An 11,599-nucleotide genomic window follows, 5' to 3' on the forward strand; every position below is an offset into this window, starting at 1 on the left:
ACAGGAACAAGCTCCAGTGGGTCCCCCATGGAAAGTGCTGCTCCTGAGTCCAGCCCTGTGGAAGGTCTGCTGGAGGGGCCGCGGTCGTCCTCATTCAGGATTCCTGACACCCCCACGAGGAAGTCTCTGTCACCCCCTCACTGACCTCGTTGACTTGGGCTTCACTGTTTTCACATTTTTACAGGAAATTTGAGATTCTATCTGTAGGCTTCTGCGTGAATTCAACGCAGGGAGACCAGAGGCGGGCAGTGCGGCTTCAGGTGCACCCAGATATCTTGGGAGGAGTTGGTTGGGGTTCATTCCTTCAACAATCATACGTGATGCCACACTATGTGCAGTCCCTTTCTGGGCACTGACCATAATCCAATGAACCGAGGAGACTGCATTCCCTGCCCTCCTGGGCTTCCAATCTAGTCAGAGGTGAGACAGTCACAGTAGACATGAGAAGCAGGTAGTGCCACCATGTGGTAGATTTGACACACTCCTGACCTCTTCTAGGTATGGAAACATGATTTCTGATTGTGACGGGGATGGGGAATCCCTGGAGCAGCTAAAATGGTAAGTGGAGTTTAGGTGCATAAGGAGGGGCTCCCATCTCCACACAACTGCGTGTATTCTGCGGGGGCGTGTGGGTGGGGGGCTGGCAGAACTCTGGCTCTCACACATCTTATGATTCCTGCTACAGGGCTGAGGGCTCAAGGCTTTCCCTGCAGGGAAAGGAGTCAAGACGGCTGGGGATGTGGTCCCAGGCACCGTAGGGTGTGGGAGAGGCTGGAGAGCAGAGTGAGCCCAGAGAGAATCCATCCCCTCGCCCTCCCACCCAGCCCTGCCCACACCCCCAGAGCCCGTGCTGAGCCAGAGCAGGAGGTGTGCAGAGCATCCCGCTCACACTCGGGGCTGGAGCCTCCATGGGGATGCTCAGCTGGTGCTGAGGGTGCAGAGTGTGGTCAGGGCCAAGAGATTGCTGTCACTGGGAAAAGGATATGCAGATTTTCATGCCGACACTTGGGCAGTACATTCACGTGTGAGGTCAAGTTTGGGCTTTTCCAAGGGCCCTGGGTAGGCCAGGGGAGCAGCGCCTCCCTCTGTTTCCTCATTTATCAGATATTGCTGGACACCTCCTGTTTGACAGTGAGTAATGCCCAGAGCAGACAGCACCCTCCTGGGGTGGACAGGTCATTCCAGCAGGGACGGGGCAGTGACACAGACAGAGGAGGTTGTCAGGTTTCCCTGAAGAAGGGAAACGTGGTCACATCAGTGGTTGAAGGCTCCTCCCATGGAGGCTTTTGCCAGCCCCTCCTTGGCTGCCAGGCCCATCTTGCGCCAGAACTGCCATACTGGGGGTGGACATTGGATGGGCTGGTCTATGGACAGGCACGGGCAGAGGGTACTAGACTGCAGCTCACTCAGGGGAGCCTTGGGAGGGCAGCATAGAGGGATAGGCCAGGCCTCTGATGCTGTTGCCCACCTGTCTCCCACAGTGCCATGTCCTCTGTCTTAAAGATCTGGCTGGAATTCTATTCCACCGATTTCCACGAGCCTCCTGAATTTCATCCTTTGAAGTTTCTTTCGGCCTATGTACATATCAGTATGCGAGGTTCAGAGGTGGAGCGTAAGGCTGATCTTCTTCTGGCGCAGCTGGAGAAGCTGGAGCACCTGGAGCCTAGTGAGGCGGAGACTGAGGGTGAGGAGGAAGAGGGTGGGTGCCTGTGCGGGTTTGGGGAGGGGCCTGGGCTGGGCCACACTGAGCAGAGTTTCCAGAAGCAGGCTGGGGACAGGGGCACTGAGTACTCAGAACAATCATACAGTGTTCTGCAGTGTGGGGAGACTTCCTGAGGCTGGGCCTCTGGACTTGGGCTTCTGGAAAGACAGTGTCATTGGATGAGACATAGAAACTCACATTGATATTTTCAATTGTTGTCTATCCAGTTCCAGCTTCTGCCCAGGCTGAACAACTGTCCCAAGAGCTGCTGCCATGTTCGGCTCGAGTTCCAGCTCCAGCTCCACCTCCACTGCCAGAGGCAGAGAGAGAGCAAGATCCAGAGCCCAAGCCAGAGCAAGAAGTAGAGCAGGAGCAAGATCCAGAGCAAGAGGTAGAGCAGGAGCAAGATCCAGAGCAAGTGGTAGATCAGACGCAAGATCCAGAGCAGGAGCAACAGAAAGATCAAGAGAAAGATGAGGAGAAAGAGCAAGAGAAAGAGCAGGAGAAAGATCAAGATCCAGAGGTAGAGCTAGAGCAACCTGACATAACCGTTCCTGAAACATCAGAAGAATTAGAAGAAACACCAGCACCCAGGGGAGCCCTGGCTCCAGAGCTCCCACAAACACCCTCACCAGTCCCCACTCCAGATCTGTTCTTGCCCTTCCTTGACGCTGTGCTTCTCCTCATTTTTGTCTCTGTCCTGCATCTCCTCAAATTTTTTCATCTTTTATTTTCAATAATATCCCTTGTATAAAATAAAGTGTTTTTAATATTTTCAAAATTACCATTCAGTGGCATCAAGTACATTTTTAATATGGGGCAACCCTTACCACCATCTAGTGGTCGAACAGCTTCATCAACTCTCTAGCCATTAAGCTGTCAATCCCCATCCCGCCTCTCCCTGTCCCTGACTACCACTCCATTTTCTGTGTGTGTGAATTTACCTATCGTGGATTGTTCCTATCAGTACGGTTATATGTTATGTGGCCTTTTGTATCTGGCCGCATAATATGAGAAAGATCTGATTAATTTTCATTTTATGTTTTTAGTAAGAGGAAAATTACAGAAAAATCAAAGACTCTATGTAGAGACACAAAGCCCTGATAGTTATTATTGCCATAATCTTGAAATAGGAACTACTGTTGAATGACCAGAGAGCCAGAAGCCACTGAGGAAAATGCTGACTTTTCCTGGTCCGAACAAAAACCAGAATAATGTCAAAAGGTGAAAAGACAAACCCCAGACTGGAAAATTCTTCATGGGCAGAGAAAGGGTAGTATGCATCCTAGTTGTACAAAGAGTTCTCATTTATCCATAGGGACAAAGGACATATTCCTGCAGTTCCACAGGGAAGCAATTCACATGGCCAGTAAATGTCAGACATCCGCGGCCTCCCTAATGATTATGCACCGAAATTTACTCACTATTCAGATAGCATTTGCCCCATCAGATGGGCAGCTCTGTATGTCTGGTGACCACCAGCTCTTGTGAGAATGAAGGAAGAAGAAGTCCCAGCAGATGCCCCAGGAGATGTGTCCATAGATACCCCTGTCGCAGGAGCCACTCAGCAGCTCCTACCAAAATGCCCACGTGTGTCCATGTGCCGGGCAGCAGTGATGCTAGGAAGTTACGCCACCTATATATGTATTCTCCCTATGTTAATCAATAGAATCAATAAAGCTAAACTTGAAAAATTCCAAAGAGTGATGTTTAGGGGACTTGTCAAATAACCTCAAAGTTAATATGAAAAAAAATTATGTGCAAAAATGGCCCCCAAAATGTTCAAGACATAAGAAGAACAATAATAATAAAAACAAAGAGGTAATTTGCTCCATCCAATAAAATGTATTGCAAAGGAACATACTTGAAAGTGCATGAGATTGGCAAAGAATAAGCGAATAGTTCAGAGGAATAAAAGTTTGAATTTTGAAACAAATTCTGGTATATGTGGAAAGGATTCAGATTACTTAGGGGAAAGCACTTCATCATTACAGGGATTGAAATATTATTTATTTGGAAATTAAATCCAGTTATGCTTTTGCTAGGTACCGTTCACAAAAATAAATCTGAAATGAATTACTAACTTCCATATTTTGCAAAAGTATTAAGCATTAGAAGAAAGAAAAACACATAATAATTTCCACAGAAGCCAAAACTACTTTTGAGAAAATGTAAGACTCATAAATATCAAAACACTGGATAAAATAAGATTTGACCATACGTATTTGTATATCTCAAGATAGAGAAAAATGTGTTATGTGAATGTATTGTGAATTTAGAAAATCAAAAAGAATTAATTAAAAACCTATTACAAACAAGACGACTTACTAAAATAAAATTTACATGTTGCGATTTAGAAAAATTCACATATAAAATTAATAAATGTCTTATGTAATAACAATAACTATCTAGATTACATTACGCAAATCAAGATTCCATTTTCAATAGCCACAAAATTGTTAAAATATTTGGCATAAAGCTAACAAGAACTCGACAAAGCCTGTTTAATTACGTGATTTAAGCATTAGAACACTCTTAAAACATACATACACAAACGATAGAGAAATGTCAGAGATATTTTCTTGGCCAGAAAGCCACATGATCCTAAGGATTTTATTTTCTCCTAAGTTACTTTATACGTGTGTCATGATCACATTAAAAATAGTCTCATTTGTTTCTTCACCTAGAACAAAATAAGATGATTATAAAATGTTGATGAAACATTAATCGTTCATCAGAAAAAAATGAGGAAACTAATCAAAAGGGAGGGGTAAGTCTACCAGAGATCGAAAATATTTTTTTATAAATTCTTCATTATCAAGACCATATGGAATTTGTTTATAAGTAAATATAAAACCTAATGAAAAAGAATGGAGAATTCAAAGAGATACCCAAGATTTATAGAAATTTAGTATTTAAGAAAGATAGCATTTCAAATCACTGGTGAAATTATGCTGCTAGTAATGTAGCAGCAGTTAACATGGATGACATAGCAGCAATTAATAAAAGCAAAGCAAACACAAACAAAAGGTTAATGCCGCCAACTAGGTCAAAAGGACACGACAGAAAGTAATTACAAGCTATAATACTTAAAATGGGTGATCAATAATGTTTCAATTAAAAAAAAAGCAAAAAAAATTAAAAACCTCTTAAACTAGGATAATATCATTAATACAATGATGTGTGAAAAAATGAGATGGAAATGACCAACAAAATGAAATAAAAATGAACAAAATATATGAACAATCTAAGAACACAAAAGGAAATTTAAATTGGCATCAATACTTAATTAGGTGCTTAAAATCCCTCATAGAGAACTATACATTTAAAATATATTGAAATATACAAGACTTCACCCATTAGATTTGCAAAATTTAATTTTTTGATAACAAACTTGTTAGTGAGACTGTGGGGATACAGGTATTATAATACATTGTGGTGGAATGCAAATGGTAGAGCCCATAAGGAGCAGAAACTCGCAAAATTTAGCAAAATTATACTTGGATATTTACTATTTTACACTGTAACCCAATAGTCTGGAATCTATATCATATGTAACCTTGAAAAATTAGAAGGTGAGGTGTCGACAAGATTGTTCATATGACAATACCTATTACTAAGGGTTGGAAACACCCCAAATTTTCATTCATAAGGTTTGCATGAATAATTAGGGTGCATTTTTACAATCATGATTTCTAAACACTGAGTGTAAAATGTTATTGAAAAAACGAACAAACTGAAGACAATGAAGAGATGTACATGTTCACAGATGAGAAAATAAGTAGGGAAAATATATCAATTCTTCCAAATAAATCTATAAATTTTGTTTATATGTAAATAACAGTTGACATTTTTTACGCAATTTGATAAACTACTAATTCTATATTTCATACGGTTGAGTAAAGGCATAGAATGGACCAAACGGCTCTGGTTCTTCTCTGCAAATGGTGTTCATTTCCTACCATCTTCAGGTAGCTTCCTAATCTAGAATATTCTGAGGGCCTCCTAGATCACTTTCCTCTCTTAGAATGTCAGGCACTCGATAGCACGTCTTCTCCTCTTTCTTATCCTGGGATCATCTCCCAAGCCAGGGTGCAGCTGAATCAGCTCTTTCTCCAGCTCTCGGCACCATGCTTGGCATATGGTGGATACAAACAGAGAGAACAGAGGAGACAGAGCACAAGACTCTAGAGACAGGCGTGTTACAATGACATTTAGAAAGTGACACCTTCTCACTTTTGATCCTGTATTGGTTAGAAGTGAGTCACTAAGTCCAGTCCACACTGCAGGGCAGGGGATTACGTGAGGAGGTGTGCAGCAGATGGTGGGGACCACTGGGAGCCCCTGAGGAGTCGCCAACCACACAGACAGAGATGTGGCACTTGAGTCCAAACCTAAATACACACGAAGCCATTGTGAGGTTTTATGGAGGAAAGCAGTATGTGAATGCATGAAATTCCAACTGTCGCATGGTGCAGACAGGGAAAACAGACCAAGAGCAAAAGTGACATTTTCAAGATTATATGACAGGAACCAGACCTGTCGTTAGTCGTATTCCATGCTACCTTCCACACCGTCGTGGATTTTATCTCTAGTCTTGTTTATTAGCTGCATGTGACACCGGCCATAGGTTTCAGAGATGTTTTCTCACACATGCCTGATGCCATCCCTAGGAAGAAGATGCTAGAAAGATCCCCACTGTGCAAAAGGGGAGACTGGGGAGGTCATGAGAGTGACAATGGCTTGTCCAGGGTCACATAAAGTGATAAGAAGCAGGAGCTGGGGATGAACCTACGTGTATCTCCTCCGAGCTGTGACGCTGGCTGCACCCAGGCCTTGCACAGGGGTGTGGTCAGGCAGTGTTGGTGGAAGTGTGGGCAATAGAGAGAGTTCATGGGGAAGGAGGGTCAGCAGACAGGTACCCAGAGGGGCATTTGCAGTCTTGAACACAGAGGAGGGGCTCAGGAAATGAGGTATCAGGAAGTGACTTCACTTCCTTGACGACAGACCCCAACAGAACTCGGAACTCGGTAACCTGGCACCCACATTCTATACACAGCCCCTTCCCCAGCTCACTTGGCCACAGGCAGAGTGAGATGTTGTGCTGTATCCCGAGGTCCCGGGGCCGTAGCCCCAGGAAGCCCTGTGCTGAGAGGCTTGTCCAATGCTTCCGGCGCTGGTTCAGCCCTCGCCCTCGACCCCTGTGGCCGTCTGGGAGGAGGTCCCCAAAGGTAATGTCAGGTGGCCCAGAGGAGGTTGGGCAAGGCCAGGCCAGCACTATGAGCCTCCCTGGGTGACTGCACCCCCTCCTCCTGAGTGTGTGGGGAACGGGGACATGGGACACCCTCCCAGGGCAGGGGCAGAGGGTGGGGGGTTTATAAACCTGCTGGTCCTGGTGTGTTCACACCTCAGGTCTGGCTGGAGGGTGAACGGGGACTGCCGGGGTGGCAACCACCACCCTGTCCATTAACCCTGGGCCCTCAGGCTGTCTTCTCATGTCCTCCCTGGGGTCAAGACTGGCCTCCAGCCCCTGCCCTCCTTGGGGTTCACGGTACTGTCACTGTGTATCTCTCCCCTGTCCTGTCCTAGAGTGAAGACACATCTTCATTGAGCTCAGATGCCACCCACATGGTGTGGCCTCTCCCGGCACGCACCCTGAAGAAGCGGGTGGAGCACCTGGTGCCTGCTGTCTTGGGTGGTGACCAATCTTATGTCCACCTGTTTCTGTCAAGCTACAAGAACGTTGCCAGTCCCCGGCATGTGCTGCACCTGCTTTCCTCAGGTGAGCACTCAGGCCCTGGATCACACAGTGCCACTAGGCCGCCTCCCAGCTGTGAGTCTTAGGACTGTCACCACACCCCTCTGAGCCTCAGTTTCCTCCTGTGTTCAGTGGGTGGTCACAGGAACAAGCTCCAGTGGGTCCCCCATGGAAAGTGCTGCTCCTGAGTCCAGCCCTGTGGAAGGTCTGCTGGAGGGGCCGCGGTCGTCCTCATTCAGGATTCCTGACACCCCCACGAGGAAGTCTCTGTCACCCCCTCACTGACCTCGTTGACTTGGGCTTCACTGTTTTCACATTTTTACAGGAAATTTGAGATTCTATCTGTAGGCTTCTGCGTGAATTCAAAGCAGGGAGACCAGAGGCGGGCAGTGCGGCTTCAGGTGCACCCAGATATCTTGGGAGGAGTTGGTTGGGGTTCATTCCTTCAACAATCATACGTGAAGCCACACTATGTGCAGTCCCTTTCTGGGCACTGACCATAATCCAATGAACCGAGGAGACTGCATTCCCTGCCCTTCTGGGCTTCCAATCTAGTCAGAGGTGAGACAGTCACAGTAGACATGAGAAGCAGGTAGTGCCACCATGTGGTGGATTTGACACACTCCTGACCTCTTCTAGGTATGGAAACATGATTTCTGATTGTGACGGGGATGGGGAATCCCTGGAGCAGCTAAAATGGTAAGTGGAGTTTAGGTGCAGAAGGAGGGGCTCCCATCTCCACACAACTGCGTGTAGTCTGCGGGGGCGTGTGGGTGGGGGGCTGGCAGAACTCTGGCTCTCACACATCTTATGATTCCTGCTACATGTCTGAGGGCTCAAGGCTTTCCCTGCAGGGAAAGGAGTCAAGACGGCTGGGGATGTGTTCCCAGGCACCGTAGGGTGTGGGAGAGGCTGGAGAGCAGAGTGAGCCCAGAGAGAATCCATCCCCTCGCCCTCCCACCCAGCCCTGCCCACACCCCCAGAGCCCGTGCTGAGCCAGAGCAGGAGGTGTGCAGAGCATCCCGCTCACACTCGGGGCTGGAGCCTCCATGGGGATGCTCAGCTGGTGCTGAGGGTGCAGAGTGTGGTCAGGGCCAAGAGATTGCTGTCACTGGGAAAAGGATATGCAGATTTTCATGCCGACACTTGGGCAGTACATTCACGTGTGAGGTCAAGTTTGGGCTTTTCCAAGGGCCCTGGGTAGGCCAGGGGAGCAGCGCCTCCCTCTGTTTCCTCATTTATCAGATATTGCTGGACACCTCCTGTTTGACAGTGAGTAATGCCCAGAGCAGACAGCACCCTCCTGGGGTGGACAGGTCATTCCAGCAGGGACGGGGCAGTGACACAGACAGAGGAGGTTGTCAGGTTTCCCTGAAGAAGGGAAACGTGGTCACATCAGTGGTTGAAGGCTCCTCCCACGGAGGCTTTTGCCAGCCCCTCCTTGGCTGCCAGGCCCATCTTGCACCAGAACTGCCATACTGGGGGTGGACATTGGATGGGCTGGTCTATGGACAGGCACGGGCAGAGGGTACTAGACTGCAGCTCACTCAGGGGAGCCTTGGGAGGGCAGCATAGAGGGATAGGCCAGGCCTCTGATGCTGTTGCCCACCTGTCTCCCACAGTGCCATGTCCTCTGTCTTAAAGATCTGGCTGGAATTCTATTCCACCGATTTCCACGAGCCTCCTGAATTTCATTCTTTGAAGTTTCTTTCGGCCTATGTACATATCAGTATGCGAGGTTCAGTGGTGGAGCGTAAGGCTGATCTTCTTCTGGCGCAGCTGGAGAAGCTGGAGCACCTGGAGCCTAGTGAGGCGGAGACTGAGGGTGAGGAGGAAGAGGGTGGGTGCCTGTGCGGGTTTGGGGAGGGGCCTGGGCTGGGCCACACAGAGCAGAGTTTCCAGAAGCAGGCTGGGGACAGGGGCACTGAGTACTCAGAACAATCATGCAGTGTTCTGCAGTGTGGGGAGACTTCCTGAGGCTGGGCCTCTGGACTTGGGCTTCTGGAAAGACAGTGTCATTGGATGAGACATAGAAACTCACATTGATATTTTCAATTGTTGTCTATCCAGTTCCAGCTTCTGCCCAGGCTGAACAACTGTCCCAAGAGCTGCTGCCATGTTCGGCTCGAGTTCCAGCTCCAGCTCCACCTCCACTGCCAGAGGCAGAGCGAGAGCAAGATCCAGAGCCCAAGCCAGAGCAAGAAGTAGAGCAGGAGCAAGATCCAGAGCAAGAGGTAGAGCAGGAGCAAGATCCAGAGCAAGTGGTAGATCAGACGCAAGATCCAGAGCAGGAGCAACAGAAAGATCAAGAGAAAGATCAGGAGAAAGAGCAAGAGAAAGAGCAGGAGAAAGATCAAGATCCAGAGGTAGAGCTAGAGCAACCTGACATAACCGTTCCTGAAACATCAGAAGAATTAGAAGAAACACCAGCACCCAGGGGAGCCCTGGCTCCAGAGCTCCCACAAACACCCTCACCAGTCCCCACTCCAGATCTGTTCTTGCCCTTCCTTGACGCTGTGCTTCTCCTCATTTTTGTCTCTGTCCTGCATCTCCTCAAATTTTTTCATCTTTTATTTTCAATAATATCCCTTGTATAAAATAAAGTGTTTTTAATATTTTCAAAATTACCATTCAGTGGCATCAAGTACATTTTTAATATGGGGCAACCCTTACCACCATCTAGTGGTCGAACAGCTTCATCAACTCTCTAGCCATTAAGCTGTCAATCCCCATCCCGCCTCTCCCTGTCCCTGACTACCACTCCATTTTCTGTGTGTGTGAATTTACCTATCGTGGATTGTTCCTATCAGTACGGTTATATGTTATGTGGCCTTTTGTATCTGGCCGCATAATATGAGAAAGATCTGATTAATTTTCATTTTATGTTTTTAGTAAGAGGAAAATTACAGAAAAATCAAAGACTCTATGTAGAGACACAAAGCCCTGATAGTTATTATTGCCATAATCTTGAAATAGGAACTACTGTTGAATGACCAGAGAGCCAGAAGCCACTGAGGAAAATGCTGACTTTTCCTGGTCCGAACAAAAACCAGAATAATGTCAAAAGGTGAAAAGACAAACCCCAGACTGGAAAATTCTTCATGGGCAGAGAAAGGGTAGTATGCATCCTAGTTGTACAAAGAGTTCTCATTTATCCATAGGGACAAAGGACATATTCCTGCAGTTCCACAGGGAAGCATTTCACATGGCCAGTAAATGTCAGACATCCGCGGCCTCCCTAATGATTATGCACCGAAATTTACTCACTATTCAGATAGCATTTGCCCCATCAGATGGGCAGGTCTGTATGTCTGGTGACCACCAGCTCTTGTGAGAATGAAGGAAGAAGAAGTCCCAGCAGATGCCCCAGGAGATGTGTCCATAGATACCCCTGTCGCAGGAGCCACTCAGCAGCTCCTACCAAAATGCCCACGTGTGTCCATGTGCCGGGCAGCAGTGATGCTAGGAAGTTACGCCACCTATATATGTATTCTCCCTATGTTAATCAATAGATTCAATAAAGCTAAACTTGAAAAATTCCAAAGAGTGATGTTTAGGGGACTTGTCAAATAACCTCAAAGTTAATATGAAAAAAAATTATGTGCAAAAATGGCCCCCAAAATGTTCAAGACATAAGAAGAACAATAATAATAAAAACAAAGAGGTAATTTGCTCCATCCAATAAAATGTATTGCAAAGGAACATACTTGAAAGTGCATGAGATTGGCAAAGAATAAGCGAATAGTTCAGGGGAATAAAAGTTTGAATTTTGAAACAGATTCTGGTATATGTGGAAAGGATTCAGATTACTTAGGGGAAAGCACTTCATCATTACAGGGATTGAAATATTATTTATTTGGAAATTAAATCCAGTTATGCTTTTGCTAGGTACCGTTCACAAAAATAAATCTGAAATGAATTACTAACTTCAATATTTTGCAAAAATATTAAGCATTAGAAGAAAGAAAAACACATAATAATTTCCACAGAAGCCAAAACTACTTTTGAGAAAATGTAAGACTCATAAATATCAAAACACTGGATAAAATAAGATTTGACCATACGTATTTGTATATCTCAAGATAGAGAAAAATGTGTTATGTGAATGTATTGTGAATTTAGAAAATCAAAAAGAATTA

The sequence above is a fragment of the Cynocephalus volans genome, chromosome 17 (assembly GCF_027409185.1).
Source record: "Cynocephalus volans isolate mCynVol1 chromosome 17, mCynVol1.pri, whole genome shotgun sequence".
Lineage (NCBI taxonomy): Eukaryota > Metazoa > Chordata > Mammalia > Dermoptera > Cynocephalidae > Cynocephalus > Cynocephalus volans.